At 49.2% G+C, this 16,656-nt stretch overlaps 1 protein-coding gene across 4 annotated transcripts in view; it reads left to right on the forward strand.

Moving 5' to 3' along the window:
• The window catches only part of LOC116939300 (uncharacterized), a 98,449-nt gene that overhangs the window by 12,408 nt on the left and 69,385 nt on the right, over positions 1-16,656 (forward strand). Inside the window, exons 1-2 of one of the 4 annotated variants that reach the window (XM_076062438.1) lie at positions 10,904-11,179; positions 11,938-12,130. The exons of 1 other annotated variant lie outside the window; for it this stretch is intronic. The gene's annotated coding sequence lies outside the window, so the exon portion shown is untranslated. Of the gene's footprint in view, positions 1-10,903; positions 11,180-11,937; positions 12,131-16,656 lie in introns of those variants that run through there. 2 more of the 4 variants (XM_076062439.1, XM_076062440.1) reach the window with 2 other exon arrangements.

A 16,656-nucleotide genomic window follows, 5' to 3' on the forward strand; every position in this document is an offset into this window, starting at 1 on the left:
ACCACACACAAACTAACATGCTCTGATAATATATGTATTGTCTTTGAACAGCATGATTATAATCATCAGCAGCAGTATTAGTAGCAGCAGCAGTAGCAGACGTAATCTCATCATCATCATCAGCTGTACGCAATAGTAGTACAGTCCTATAATCAGTAGCAGCATTATTATAATCATCAGCAGCAACAGTAGCAGCAGTATTATCATCATCATCATCAGCTGTACGCAATAGTAGCACAGTCCTATAATCAGTAACAACATTATTTTAATCATCAGCAGCAGTAGTAAGCACTCTCATCATCATCATCATCAACTGCACTATCATCAGCGCAATTACACCAGCACAATCATAGCCAAGCAGCAGCAGCAGCATTAGCGGAGAGCAAATCTGTTGACTCTTTCTAGGAAGAGCCCCCCCCCCCTCCAAATCCCCCACCCCCCAAACCCTCCCCTCCCCCACAGCCCCTCCCCCCCACCACAATCCGCCTCCGTTTCCGCTTCACCCCCCCCCCAACTCTGCCCCCCCCCTACGCTGCCCCCCCCCCCGCCGCCACCCCCGGGGCCACTTTTTGCCTTTTAAGGCAATGCAGCGAGACGCGTGTGGTACTGAGAGCGCGGCCCTTTTTGATATTCATGCGATGAACATTTATTTTCATTTTCTTTTTATGTTTTATTAAAATATAACACGTTACGGGCTTTTAACCCCGCCTTAAAAAAAATATATATATTCCACCGAGGTGTTGTTGGTGGTGGAGTGGTGGAGAGGAGGGGGGGAGGGGATCTGTTTGACCATACTTCACCTCGCTGGTCAATGCGTGTTGGTGACGGCGGGGAGCATAGAAGTAGAGTACAACGATGGAGTTTTGCTCTCTGTCACACTCTGGCGGCTCAGTGCTCCCTTGCACGGTGATTCAGGAGTCACAACCAGGCACGAACGCCTACATTATTATGGGTCATTATGTCACGGGCGAGTCAGTTAATACAACTATTTATTATTATTATTATGAGGTGCCCCCACACGTATACATATATACACTTTTAATACAATGCACCATAGGGGTCATACATTATTGCCTCAAGCATGAACATTTAATCGTCAAACTTAAACGGCATACAGTACAGTATAATAATTTATAATTGGCTGCATGACACGTGTGTTTGCGATGTTGCCTTGAAGTGCACCTAGCCTGGCACGGGCACCATTATGACGTCGCCGCCACTGAACAGCGAATGTCGGTGGTTTTAATAATTTGTGTGTGTGTGCGATGTCATGGTTGTGTGATGTGTCGACTCAGCCTCAAATGAGTACCTGGTGCGATGTGTAAACATCACCACTGGGGAGACAAAGGCGGCCGGGCGTGGTTTCTGGCCACCCCCACCCCCCCCCCCCCCTCACCGTGTGTCGTTCCGGCCTTCAAATGTCCTCGCTCACATCACTTGCCCCCAATAGTCTGTTGAGGTTGTGGTGGCGGTGGCGATAGGATCAGAGATGGGTGGCCGACCGTGGTATCTAGCGATTTATAGAATCATCCCTTGACATGAAGTTATGAATAAGCGGACAATGCGTTTCCTTCATTGAGTCTATCCGTCTTTCGACATTACAAAATAAGAGCCTCACTGCTTTCTGGGAGTGCATCATGTCGGCAGCAGTATTGGTTCAGGACAAGCAAACTGTGGACCGCTTTTGACGCCGACTGTGTCTCATCAGCGGGGAGCCTGATGGTGGTGAATCGTCGGTCAAATTGTACGTACGTGCCAGAATGTGTAAACGATGCATTTCGCGCCAATGGAACCAAAGGAAGAACGAAGCCAGATCGAGCGCAAACGCGACGGTTCCAAAACGAGACAACAAAAAGCAATAATCGATAATCGATTATTGTTTAATTATTGCGTTAAACCGCCGGGGATAATTGTTAATGGGGCATGTGACAATGTTGTTGTAAGTGTTGTGGGTTCACTCTCCAACGCATCGGTGTGATGAACTAGGAACCAATTGGCATGTTGTTGTTTACGTGACAACCCCTACGAATTGGCTGTCGGGTGGTGGTGGTGTGGGTTCAACTACACATTTATTTATATTTACGTGATCTAACCCCCCCCAAAAAAACACCCCTCTTATGGATTGTTTGGCTTTGTCCGTCTCGCTGCAGACATTTGGCCCTATCGTTACGTGACCACCTAACCTGTCGAACAAAATCATCGTTTACCAATCGTAATATTTGCACCCCCCCCATCTCCCCGCGTGAAATGGCATTGGTTGTCGCTGGCCGTTTGTGGACACCATCGGCCTTTGGGCATCCACTCGGTAATCGTGATGAAAACAGATTACGGTGACGTGTGGGGCGGTCAGCCCAAAAGGGCAGAGCTCTTGCGTATAAAAGCAAGGGTACTGAGTACTCCCCGTCATAAAGTCACCCATTCCGGGAAACAAAATTGATTACATGTAAAATTACGTTTTCATTATACGTAATGCATTATTAATTGTATGTAAATGGAGCGAGAAGTAAAAATAAACCACCAAGAGGCAGTGATTATTTATTTACAAGTTTACATTGACGGAAAGATAAATCTGAAAAGGTCCATGTGACATACAGTGGCCATCTAACGCACTTGGTTTGAAATCAAGAACGGATATTGTTTACGGCTCATCTCGTACTCTGCAATTTTATTTTCGGCCACGTTCCGTTCCGTACCCCCATAATTACCAAAGACATTTGCGTGGGACGCGAGTTGTCGCTTGTGAAACGCCCGCTTGTGTCGGTGTGCACGAGCGCTCAACAACGACAACATCTCCATGGCAAAATTGTTTGTCGAGCGCCCAGGCCAGAGATCGGCAAACCTGCGGCTCACGCGGCTCTTTAAGGGCTGCTCCGTGACGTTGTTTATAAAGGACCGCCGTCTTCCATTCACCGCAACAGTGCATTGCGGCTCTTGACATGTCGAGTTGTTGTTTTTGTTTCACGTGTTGTTATTTTGGTTGCCGACCCCCTGGCCTAGGCGGTGTGCAATCAGGCTGCCGGACAACTTATCGGGAATACAAAGGGCGCCACGATAGCGAGATGTTAACTACCTCGTCAGGTATACAGGAGGTCGTCGGCTTGATCTTGACCCTGACGCCTGCTGTATATTTGTAGCTTACGTGTTCTCTCTCCCCGGCTTTTCCCTCCAGATTTAGAAACGTGCGTTTAGAGTATTTGGCCGCTATGCTTTTCCACGTCATCAGCCACTTCGTTGGGCTATCATTTGTGGCCAGGTCGCTTCTGAAAAAGAGCTACGTAGCTCAGTGGGGGCTTACCTGGTAGAAATAAAATTGTTAAGAGCATTTAAAGTCACGGGGATGGGTTCACCACTGTAGAGTTATTGAACAAATTATTTGGTGATGCTGCTGCGGTGATGGCAGTGACGCGTGTTTCTTTATTTGTCCATTGTGCCTAATTTAGCACCTTGTCCCAAACTTTCCCACCTCTTGTGTGTGTTTGCGTGTGCACGTGTGCGTGATTGTGTGTGGCCTTCATAGATGCTCGCCACAGCACTTGCCCGACAAGCCTGTTAAGGCTAGACGTTCGTGTAGTGTGTTATCGCGCTGCACTACGAAACCCGGCGACACACGTTCGATTCCCAGCTTCACGGCCAATGTCGGTGATGGTTATCTGAACCGGGTCCTCTTCTTCTCGTAGGTCGGCTCAGCCTTGAATGAGTAATCTGGTGCAATGTGTAAATATGACCACTGGTGGATACAAAGGCGGTCGGGCGCGTTTGGTGCTGGCCACCCATCCCCCTCCATCATGTGCCGTGCCGGTCTTAATATAAGGTGCTCGCTAACAGCACTTGCCACGACAAGTCTGCTCAGGATATTCGGGGGATCTTTGTGTGTATGTGTATGTAGCAATTGCCCGTTCTTGAGGCTGTCCAAGAAACAGTGGGGGGGGGGGGGCGGTGATGGTTCCATTCCCCCCCCCCTTGTCTGTGCCAAAAGGGGTGAGGCCAGGATCGGTCTAGATGCGTGTCCCCTCGGGACCTCCTGCACATGTTTATTTTGACTTGTCGTGGTTGCCTGTTTGTTTGTGTGTGTGCGCGTGCGTGCACGTGTGTGTGTGCGCGCAGTTACACAGGGTTGGGCAAAAGTCACAAACCGTACGTCTGGACAGTAAAAGTATAGCAGATGTTTGAACCGTGGGCGCCGTTTTGCGTGGGACACGCGCCTCAAATCCGTTTCACACGCAGGACGCACTTCAACGTCCCTCAACGGGTCCAACACCGGCACAACCGCATAGGTGTTTCATCATCGTGCTCCTACTGCTGCTGCTGTTGCTGCTGTACGGCTCTCCGATGAGGTTTTCGGGTTATTCCAGCATTGTTTGTCCGCCGTTTCGCTCCATGCGGGGAGCTTCCGCACGACGCCCTTCAGGAAGCTCCCTTTGCACGTGGACAAAAAACAAACGGACACCGTACCGGACACAACGTGGCCACGTGGCACGACCCGAACGCCGCATCGGGGAGCTGTGTCCACGTTAATCTAGGCACACTCAGCCCGTGTTTTGTAATAAACGATAGTTGTAATGTACACAGCGAGGTCCTGATTTTGCCATGGTTCCTGGCTTTTTGCCCTACACCCTGCGTATGTATGGCTATGAGGAGGGCCCAGTCCACTCCTCTGTTCCACTGGAACATGAACAAAGGCAAATATCCCCCATGTAGCCTTAACAGACTGCTGGGCCAAGTGCTGTTAGCGAGCACCTATGAAGGCCGGCACGGCACACGAGGGGGTGGGTGACCAGCACCACGACCTTCGTCTCCCCAGTGGTGATGTTTACACACCGTACCAGGTAGTCACTTGAGGCTGAGTCGACCTTGGGGGAGCCCCAGGACATGATTCAGATAATCGTCACTGGTGTTAGGCATGAGCCGAAATCAAACTCGGGTCGCCGGGTTCGTAACGCAGCGCGCTAACCGCTACGCTACCGGCTCCCCATGGGACGAAAACGCATACACCCACACACACACGCACCCACACACCCACACGCACCAACACACACACGGGTCTAGCCGCAACAGCTCGCCGCCAGTTTTTTTGTGGGTAGAAATTCTTGTAATTTAAGAGGCAGTAAGTCGAGGAATTGCTGAAATTTAAATGTAATAATAACACGACGTTTATCACCATGATATTTGCATAATTCGTCACCACCCGGTTTATGATTTTTTATAATGACAGTTTTAAGAAATGGGAGTGGGGCGGGGGGGGGTAAGGCTGTGGGTATGCAAGTGTATGAGATAAAAGTCTGGAATACACCTGTGGGGTGACAGGGTGTGCTGCAGGTTACAGATCCTGGGTTAATAGGCCATCACAATGGCCTGATAACAGTTGGATTCTGCCTAAAGCCATCACTCAGTATACGTTTACGATATCGTCTATTTAACCACGGTTGTCACGTTATTTTAACCCTAGAAACTAAAAGTTAAGCGTTTGCCGCACGCATGGAAATGTTTAGCTGTAAGCTCAGCCAATATTTAACCATTTTAAATGACAAATGTAGGGAGCTTGGTTAGCACGCTGGACTTGCAATCCAGGGGTCGGCGAAAAAGGGTGGCACGGTCGCGAGATGTTAACTACCTCGTCTGTTATACAGGAGGTTATTCGATCCCGACCGTTACGCATACATATATTTGGAGTTTGAATGTTCTCCCTGCGGTCACGTGGATTTATCTCCGGGTCCTCCGGCGTTTCCCCTCCACACGAAGAAACGTGCGTTTGGGAGTATTTGGCCGCTATAAATTTCCACGCGACGATAAGCCACTTCGTCTGAGCTATCATTTGTGGCCGGGTGTCGCTTCTTAAAAAAAGAGCTACGTAGCTCAGTGGGCCTTACCTGGTGAAATAAAAACAGAATAGCGATTCCATCTCCTGCCACCGCAGTTGTTGAAACAATTGGGCAAAGCGTCTAAAAAAATAAAGTCGCCTAGCCTCTGCTCCACCTGAGCCATATAATTGGAGACACCACACCAGCGGCGTTGCAGATGAAGCCCCCTTGACCCGCACGACGTGGATGAGCCTCTTTTATTATTACACGCTTTCTATTAACTCACTCTGTTGTTGTCGTTGTTGTATCCTCAAATATTGTAACTCAATGTTAACCCACTTCCCAATGTGGCATCGACTGCAAACTTGGTATACTTATGTCATACTGATGACAATACTATATGATATTATAAAAAAATATATTTTTAAAATTTTTTTATGTTATGTTTCGGCTTGGTTCTAATTGTCCACGCTCAACTGACTTTGGCTGTAAATCACCAACGGCCCCCTTACGTTGTGGCAAGCCTCGGGGCCGCTTCCTGGAGTCGTGGAGTTCTTCCATTACTAGTACGGTACATTTCATTAAAGCGTGTTTTTAAAAAAAGTATTTTTAAAAGATTACTTATTGTCGCTCATAATCGCTAGGTGGTGGAGCGGCGGCGCAGTGGATAGCGCACTTGGGTCACGAAAGCCGGCGACGACCCCGGCTCGATGTTCTGGCCACGGCTAACATCCGTGAGGGAATTATATCTCAGCAGCGGTCCTGCCCCATTCACCAACCCGCACTGACCAGCGTGGTGAAGTATGGTAAAAAAGCCCCCTCCCCACCCACCCCATGACTGACACAGTGTGGAGGGGCATCCATCCATCACTGGATTAACAAATGAGTTGGCCGTGACTGTATTATTTTTATTATAATCCTTATTTACCCCATCCCTTATCCAATTGCTGCAGTAGTTGGTTATATTCGTGTTGTTATTATTAGAGTATTTGGCCGCTGCTATAACTTTCCACGTGATAAGTCACTTCGTTGAGCTGATAAAATAAAAAAAAATTGTTTCGTTTAGTATTGCTTTTGGGCCGTCCATAAATGACGTCACGCACCTAGGGGGGAGGGGGTTCAGACATTTGTGACGATGTGTGACGAGAGGGGGGGGGGTGGTTTGAGAAATGTGACGTCACATCAATACGCGCAACTTTAAATAAATATAGACACGTTCTACTTAATTAAATAGACTTTTTAACAAATGTTTTCTCCTACAACATCAGAGTGCAGCGCCACATTAAATACGCACTACAATGACAATAGTTTAAAGCGATTTGAAGCATGTTTTATTTTTTTTGGGGGGGGGGGGGCAGAGCTTTGTGACGTCATATTTGAGGGGGGGGTCTGACTTTTTGTGACGCCGTGTGACGAGGGGGCGGGGGGTCAAAAATAGTCCAAAATCGCGTGACGTCATTTATGGACGGCCCCTTTGGTGCCGCCCTATCGATGACTCTGCCTGCATGGCCGCCTCCTGCAGACACACAACACGAAAGGATTGTGGGAGGTACAGCCAACAGTTAAACACAAGATGAGACAAGATCCCCCCGTATAGCCTGTAACAGATTGTAGGAGCAAGTGCTGTCACCCTATGAATGCCGGCACATCACGCACGAAGCAGTGGGTGGCCAGCATCGCGCCAGGCCGCCTTTGTCTCCCTAGTAGCGATGTTTACACACCGCATCAGGTACAAGATAAGGAGAATAATGGCCCGGTCATAGCCATAGCAGCATAACAAGCGACGGTAGCACGGATATGATGGGTTAAACAACACATGCCAACACAAATCGATAAGGCAGACAAAATCAATACACTGTGGCAGCGGCGTTGCTATCGAGTGTGCAGGCGGTGCAACTGCGCCAGGATCCGGAAGAGGGGGGGGGGCTGTAGAGAGGGTGGGGGGATCGGATAGGTGGGTGGGGGGGGTGACCCATTACATTCCCATGCCAACCAACACTACGCCATTGACACGGGTGAGGAGGCTCATTGACTGAAACGTCGCCTGTTATATCGATATACTTTTTTTCCTCGTAAGGCCACAGTGATGTTGACTAATGTATCGAGTTACTTTGAGTTACTCGTGAGGTTCAGATAGACGTGTATGTTTAAAGCAACAAAAGAAGGTAACCAAAAGCAGAGGTCCTTCCCCGCACCTCCGATTAGCACGTTTGGCTACGTACGGTGCGAAAGAAGTTCAACGTACAGTGCACACACACACACATACGTACATAGGTCGTGTTGGGGTTGTTTGATCATATTTCACGGCCCAGCGGTTCTTCGCGCGGTTCGACCCGGCAGGCCGCCCTGATTAATACTACAACCCTAATATACAACATGACGTGAGAGATCCCGCGACATCAATCGAAACCAGTAGGCCCATTTACGTACCAACCCTTTGACAGATCTGAAAAATTGCACTCCAAATGACTTCGTTTGGGATGGGGGGTGGGGGATACACTATTGTAGCATCGCCTTCCCCCCCTTCCCCTACTATGGAACCACTTGCAGGCTGTGTCTGTGTGAAACACAGCAGCAGGAGCAGCGTCTTCCCTTCGTGAGCAGCAGGGCCCTGTGTGCTTACATGAATGGCAACGCCGCCAAATGACAAAATGCAGCAAATGATTTTGACGCTTTCACCGAAGAGAGACAGAGATTTGGGGTGTCAGGAGATGATGTTCTTGTTGTTGTTGGATGGATGGATCTTCTCTGGGAATTTAATGAGATGCCCATTGTTGGACTGCGCTTCTATGCTTCACCTTCGCTTAACCACACTGACCCGGCGAGGTGAAGTATGGCTGATAATTTGCACTAATGCACACGTGAACAACGGCCATTCGCTACTAAGAGGCGGTGCCGTGACCGGGTCAATTGTGCCAGGCTAGGTGCATTTTGAGGCCACTCAAAGATATACGCGCGCATAGATACACAGACCCACTCTTAGGGGGCCGTCCATAAATGACGTCACGCACCTAGGGGGGGGTGGGGTCAGATTTTTGTGACGATGTGTGACGAGAGGGGGGGGTGGTGAGAAATGTGACGTCACATCAAAATGCGCGACTTTAAATAAATCTAGAATTGTTATAACAACACTAATTGTTATAACAACACTCCTACAACATCAGAGTGCAGCGCCACATTAAATACGCACTACGATGACAATAGTTTAAAGCGATTTGAAGCATGTTTTATTTTCAAAATGGAAATATGGTTTTGGGTGGGCGGGGGGGGCAGAGCTTTGTGACGTCATATTTGAGTGGGGGGGGGCTGACTTTTTATGACGCCGTGTGACGAGGGGGGGGGGTCAAAAATCGTCCAAAATCGCGTGACGTCATTTATGGACGGCCCTTTACACAAATACACAGATATACACACAAATACCATACAGAGACAAAGAACTCCCCGCCGTGTAGCCTTAACAGACTGTTGGGGCAAGTGCTGTGAGTAGCGAGTCGCAGCACCTATGAAGGCCGACACTGTGGCACACGAGGGGGTGGGTGGCCAGCACCACGCACGGCCGCCTTTGTCTCCCCTAGTGGCGATGTTTGCGACACACCATACCGAGTACAAAGACAAAGATCTCCCGTATAGCCTTAACTGACTGTTGGGGCAAGTGCTGCTAGCTAGCACCCCTCTCACACTGTGACACCACACACACACCCTTACTAAACATCTTCCTCTCAAACACAAACACGTACACAACAAACACACACACCAAACACAAACACGTACACAACAAATACACACCAAACACAACAAACACAAACACGTACACAACACACACGTACACAACACACACGTGCCAAACACACGTACACAACAAACAAACACACGTACACAACAAACACACACACGTACACAACACACACACGGACACAACATACACACGTACACAACAAACATACACACGTACACAACAAACACATGTATCAAACACACACACGTACAGAACACACACACACATACGTACACAACATACACACGTACACAACAAACATACACACGTACACAACAAACACATGTATCAAACACACACACGTACAGAACACACACACACACACGTACACAACATACACACGTACACAACAAACATACACACGTACACAACAAACATACACACGTACACAACAAACACACGTACCAAACACACACACGGACACAACAAACACACACACGTACACAACATACACACGTACACAACAAACATACACACGTACACAACAAACATACACACGTACACAACAAACACACACGTACCAAACACACACACGGACACAACACACGTAGACAACACACGTACACACAAACACACACACGGACACAACACACGTACACAACAAACACACAACAGGTACACACAAACACATAACACACCAAACCGCGAGAGTAAATAAATAAACAAAACCACCCACCGCCGCAAAGGAAACAGCCAAACAACAACAGCAGCAAACAACAACAGCAGCAGCAAACAACAACAACAGCCAAACAACAACAGCAGCCAAACAACAACAGCAGCAAACAACAACAACAGCCAAACAACAACAACAGCCAAACAACAACAGCCAAACAACAACAACAGCCAAACAACAACAGCAGCCAAACAACAACAGCCAAACAACAACAACAGCCAAACAACAGCAGCAGCAACAGCAAACACCTTCAGCCTCGCAGCGGGTTCGCTTCGGGGAAAAGAGAGGGGTGGTGGTGGGTGGGGCGTGGGGGTGTAAGGGGTGGGGGGTAGAGGTGGGGGGGTGTAAGGGGTGGGGGTGTAAGGGGTAGGGGTGGGGGGTGTAAGGGCTGGGGGGGTGTAAAGGGTGGGGGGGTGTAAGGGGTAGGGCGTGGGGGGGTAATGGGTTGGGGGGGTAGGGGTGGGGGGGTGTAAGGGGTAGGGGTGGAAGGGTAGGGCGTGGGGGTGTAAGGGGTGGGGGGTAGGGGTGGGGGGTGTAAGGGGTAGGGGTGGAGGGGTAGGGCGTGGGGGTGTAAGGGGTGGGTAAAGGGTGGGGGGTGTGGGGGGTAAGTGGGTGGGGGGTGGTAAAAGGAGGGGGGGGGTAGGTGAAAAAAAATGCTACGAGTTAAATAACCAAATAATTGCTTCCAGTTAAATAACAAAATAAATAAAAGGCACCCGGCCATTCGCTCGCTGCCCTCCCTCCCTCTCTCTCGCGGGCTCTGTGGCTCACTCAGTCGCTCGCTCGCGTCGCTGCGGAGGAGGAGGATGAGTAGGAGGAGGTGATGGTGATGGTGGTGGTGATGGTGGTCGGAATAATGAGATAGCTGCAAGCGCGGTTCGAACCGAGGTACAAGCTCACAAACGGAAGCCTTCATCAGCAGCATCATAATCGGTACCACCACTGCCTCCGCTGCCATCATCATCCATCATCATCAGCATCACCGCCACCACCAACATCATCAGCATCAACATCATCATCATCACCACCACCAACATCATCAGCAGCAGCATCATCGGTACCACCACCGCTACCATCATCACCATCACCGCCACCACCAACATCATCAGCAACAGCATCATCATCATCAGCATCACCGCCACCAACATCATCATCAGCAGCTGCAGCAAGCGGCGTGAATGTTCGCTGATTCTCTCCGGGCGCAGCGAAGGGATGGATTTTCCGCTCTTCCCATAGGCATCGTCACTATGCCCGGTGGTTGTTGTGCGTGTTGTTGTGTGTGTGTGTTGTTTTCTCTAGTGTTGTTCAATGTCGCACGTAGCAGCGTAGCTCGCTGGCGTGTGTTACGCCGATTGTTGATATCGCCCCGCTTTGTGAATGACAGCTCGATTCGGAGAGAGAGAGATGTCTGCGTTCAACTGCGAGTGCGTGTTTATATATACGCACACGTGTGCAAGGAAGGTTATACATAAATCTATAAGCAGCTGTTTTTATTTTATTTTTTATCGAATATTTTATACAGTACACATATACACGCTTGGTATATCAAACGGCAGCAGTGTGGTTTAGTGTATATTATAAAGAGATTGTATAATTATTATTATAATATATGCATTTTTTTATATATACACACAGTCACCGTTTGCCATTGTTGGAAATGTATAGTCAATCGCAAATGGTCATTCTTAAAGGCACACCGGCGCAGCCGCTGCGGATGCTCGGTTGCGGCGGATCCGCGCGAACTCCGCTCGTGCCCCGGGTGGTGGTGGTGGTGGTGATGGCAGCCGGGGAGATCGGAGGAGATCGGAAAGAGGCCTCGGATCGCAGAGGATTAATCCGCCCCAACACCGGCCACGGGAAGCCGGCTCGCGTCTCTTGGCAAGGGTGAGTGAGTGAGTGTGCGGGAGGGGCTGATTGATGTTCACTGATGGGGCTTTATAAGTAAGGGCTCGTCTGTCATTAAATGCGCGCGGGTGAGATTAATTTGTCATCGTCATTACGATCGTCGTCGTCGTCTTCATAATTACGGTTATACGTAGCATCACCGCCGCCGCCATCCTTAATACAATCATCACCACCAGCATCATCATCGCCATCGCTATCAGCAGCTATCGTAATCGCCACCTTCGTCATAACCATCATCATCGTCATCATCGCCACCACCACCATCATCGTCATCATCACCACCATCACCATCATCATGTGTCAGCAACGTTGACATTTCTCATCACCATCGTCGAGTGACGGGCGTCTGCATCATTATCATCTGTGATCATCATCATCCGTCATCGTTCTTCATCATCATCATCACCACGTGCATTGCATCTCCTAAACAAACAAAACATTATTTAACACGACGCCTCGTCCCATGCATAGACTGGGCCCCGTCATGAGAATGTCGATTTTCCGCTCAAGGCTGCCATCCTTTGCTCTTTGAAGCATGAGCGTCATGGGGGGCAGTGCGGGGGGGGACGGGTTTGCTTTGTCTCTTACATTGATTTATTATCCTAATTGTAAACAACTGAAAATAAATTAATAAAGGTGTCCAGTTTGGGGGGGGGGCGTTGGCCCCCCGTGCCCCCCTTCCCAAACTCCGCCCATGATGAGCGTGGCCCAGCAGTGGCGGGGCACGTTCGGGGCCGCTTTGTTGCAGAGGTTTCGCGGTTCGAATCTGGTAGGCAGCCCCGGTTATTTCCGCGGGCGTCCGAGCCATAACAAAAAAAAGAATACGCCGATCGCCGTCAGCTTCAAAGCGGACGGTTCAATGGTCTCACGGCGTCATTCGGGAACGAGTGAGACCATCGTGTGCCAAATAATTTGCCAAATGTAGATAGAATTCCCACACATTAATCCTAACAACATCGTCCCCCCCCAACCACCACGAAACTACCGCAGACTGTGTTCGTATAACGAAGCAGCGCCTTCCTTCGCCGTAGCCTCGCGCCGTAAGAATGACAGCGCAACTGGCAAAACGTCCTAAATTCTGATTGATTTCGACTCGTATACGGCAGCAGCGAGAACTCGTTTATCGCTACCTCGTACTTAAGTTTAACACGGCGGCTTATTTCGAGACCAATGCGGGAAGACGTCCTCACAATTCTGACAAACCGCCCGATGAAGCCGGTTGTTGTAATCGCCAGCGAAACGGTCACGGTGCTCACATTGTACACGTCGTGGTTTTAATCTCCAACACACAACCGGTGTGTGCTGAAGTAGTCACTAATTGGCACTTTTTGTTTACGTGACAAACCTTGCTAATTGGCCGTGTCGGGTGGCGGTGGTCGGTCAACGACACATTTATATTTACGTGATCTAACCCAACAAAAACCTTTATTATGGCTACCTCGTACTGCTACTGTTTTAACAGCAAGGACTGTATTGATAAGCTTAAGGGCTGGAGGTAAATTATCACACCCTCGTGTTCATCCATTGGTGGGGGGGGGGGGGGGGTTGTTTGACCATACTTCATTACCACGTTGATGAGTGCGGGTTGGTGATGGCGAGGAGCCATGGATAGACATGGGGAGCATAGAAGAGTACAACACAACAATGGTGTTTGCTAAATTGTCCACCTCCGCTACTACCCAACTAACCACCTCCGATTAGCACGGTTGGCTTCGTACGGCGCAAAAGAAGTTCAACATACAACGACATAGCAACCTCTGGACTATTATATGGTTAGTTTTTTCGGTAAAGTCACGTTGAAGAGAAACAACCAAATAATAAAATATATATAAAATGACCAGCATTTGTATTGATGTTCATAACATTATTAACATTATTGTTTTGATTGTTTTTCAATGACGCTGTACTTACAAAAATATGGGTGGGAAACAATGCATCGAAGACATCGATTAATCGATTCACAAGGCTCACGATTCGCGGCTCAGGAATAGTGAAAGAATTGACGTTTGTATTCTTGGTTCTTTCGGTCACGTAGAAGGGAAACAAGAAAATAATAAAAATATAACACAATAAAATTCTCACTATTGTTTTAGATTTTTATTATTTTATTGTTTCCCTTCTACGTGACTTTACCGAAAGAACCAAGAATATGAATCCCTGCAGTCACGAAAGCTTTAAATCAAAATTGACGTTGGATTTGCCCTGCGTACGGCGCTGTGGTTAGCGCACTACCCCTGCGAACCGGGCTATCCAAGTTCGATTCCCGTTCACGGCCAACATCGTTGACGAAGATTTGAACCGGTCCTGTTCCTCCCCTAGCTCGACTCAGCCTTAAATGAGTACCGGGCGCAGTATGTAAATATCAGCGCTTGGGACACTTTCCCCAACATTTTGTTGAGGCTATATGGGGGATCTTTGCTGCACGTGGAGCCACTCGTGGTGCTATACAATTCACCGCAAACGTTTCAAACAAAGAACCGATCCCTGGAATGGAATTGCGACAATGGATCTTCATAGAATAACGGGGGGGTGGGGGGGGATCACCACTGATTAGCTTGTTGTGTGCATGTCATCACCAGTCTATGATCTATCGACTGCTGGATCAAGGCCTCCCCAAGCCCAATCACGATGATCTCCCCACAGTCTAAAGATGGTCACCGCATCGCGCGGCGCTTTCAGATGCGCTTCCGCGGCTGTCTGGAATGCTCTTCCGACATCAGGAAGCCACTAGAGCCATGCACTTTTAAATAATCTATATTTAAAACTCATTTATTTGTACTGATTTTTTGTTGTCCGTCCGCCGCAGCACCCCCCATTAGCACTAGTCCTCTCGTTCCACCAGAGTAGGCGTGGTTGTATCGGGGTAGCTGAGTGGAGCAGTCCGCTCGTTCCACCAGAGTACGTGTGGTTGTATCGGGGTAGCTGAGTGGACTAGTCCACTCGTTCCACCAGAGTAGGCGTGGTTGAATCGGGTTAGCTGAGTGGACTAGTTCGCTTGTTCCACCAGAGTAGGCGTGGTTGTATCGGGGTTGCTGAGTGGACTAGTCCACTCGTTACACCAGAGTAGGCGTGGTTGAATCGGGTTAGCTGAGTGGACTAGTTCGCTCGTTCCACCAGAGTATGCTTGTTGTATCGGTGCAGTCATCAGTGACGCACTCTTCATAGTTTGCGCCTCACGGTCCTTGATTGTTCCATTCATGGGGGTACCATTCACACCTTCTTCCACGCGTTCATTCGGACACGGTGCAGAGCGGCCCTAATCGCATTTAATAACGATTAAAGCTCCATGTAATTGCATTGAGTGGGCTAGCGTAATGTTCATAGTGACTTGCTCCCCCCCACCTTAAGCCCTCCAACCCAACCCTGCCATTCGAGGAGGGGTGCGGTGTAGGGGCGGGTGTGATTAATATCCCTAATTGGATATACCGGCCCACTTGCAGATGTAATTCATAACCCGGCCGTCTCATTTTAAAAGTGATCAAAGTCGTTTTTTCATCCACGTTGGCTGCGAACGGTGTGAAAGAAGTTCAACGTGCATGCACACGTATGTACGTCGTGCGCATGTCGCGACGAGGTGAGCTCGTGCGTGCTCGTGTGTGGGAAGAAGAGGTGGATTTTTAAGTCGTAGAGAGATGACGGGAGCTTGGGGAGGCCTGCATTCAGCGGTGCGTTGATCATGGCTGACGGTGACGTTTAGTGAAATTTATTGGCATGTAACGATGACATTTGACGCGCAAGTTCTCGATGCATGATGGCACGAGCCGTGGGTGGAGGTGGCGGCTATGATTCTGCACGTGGCTGCCTGTAATCCAGCACTGTGGAGGCAGCAGCGAGAGTTGGTGGAGCCATAACCGTGTCTCGCCTGGAGAAGGCAGTACAGCAAATGTAGACTCCACCTGTTCCATCTGTATGGGATAGAGCGTTGCCCCCTCGCCAATCAAACACTCATTGGTTGGCCAATAACACCTTCATGTACAGAGGACCGTAGAGATTGGGTAGCGCCAGCTTACCGCCTGGCTGCTGCTGTCTTCCCACTCGCCTGTGGTTCCTCCTCGGCTCAGCGTTACGAGTTGAAATACATTTTTATCACGACTTATATGGTTCACGCAAACCGCGGCCATTTAATCGTCACACTTTTAGACCGAAGGCGGCAAACGAGACCAGGCGAAACAAAGGCCAGACGGCTCAAATAGAGACGGGGCAATGCGAGCCCGATGGAACGAATCGGTTGTTGAGAATCGCAGCCCCAGACTGTGACTGTTCAACTTTGCGCGTAGCACTCGGAATGATTGGATCGCCGTCCGCCGTTCTCCATAACGGTGGGAAGCCCGTTGAGAATCAACTGCAAAGGGAGTTTTTTTTCCTTCCCGGCAAAATGTAACATTTTCGTTTGAACAAAAAATTATTTAACTCGCCTGGTTGGGCTCATAGCTCATAGGTATCTCCTCTACCCCCCCTCTCGCCCCCCCCCCCCCCCCCATTCATTAGCTGCCCCAAACCTCCCA

Source organism: Petromyzon marinus, chromosome 5 (genome assembly GCF_048934315.1).
Source record: "Petromyzon marinus isolate PM22_M1 ecotype Great Lakes invasive population chromosome 5, UKy_Petmar_22M1.pri1.0, whole genome shotgun sequence".
In the NCBI taxonomy this organism is placed as follows: domain Eukaryota; kingdom Metazoa; phylum Chordata; class Hyperoartia; order Petromyzontiformes; family Petromyzontidae; genus Petromyzon; species Petromyzon marinus.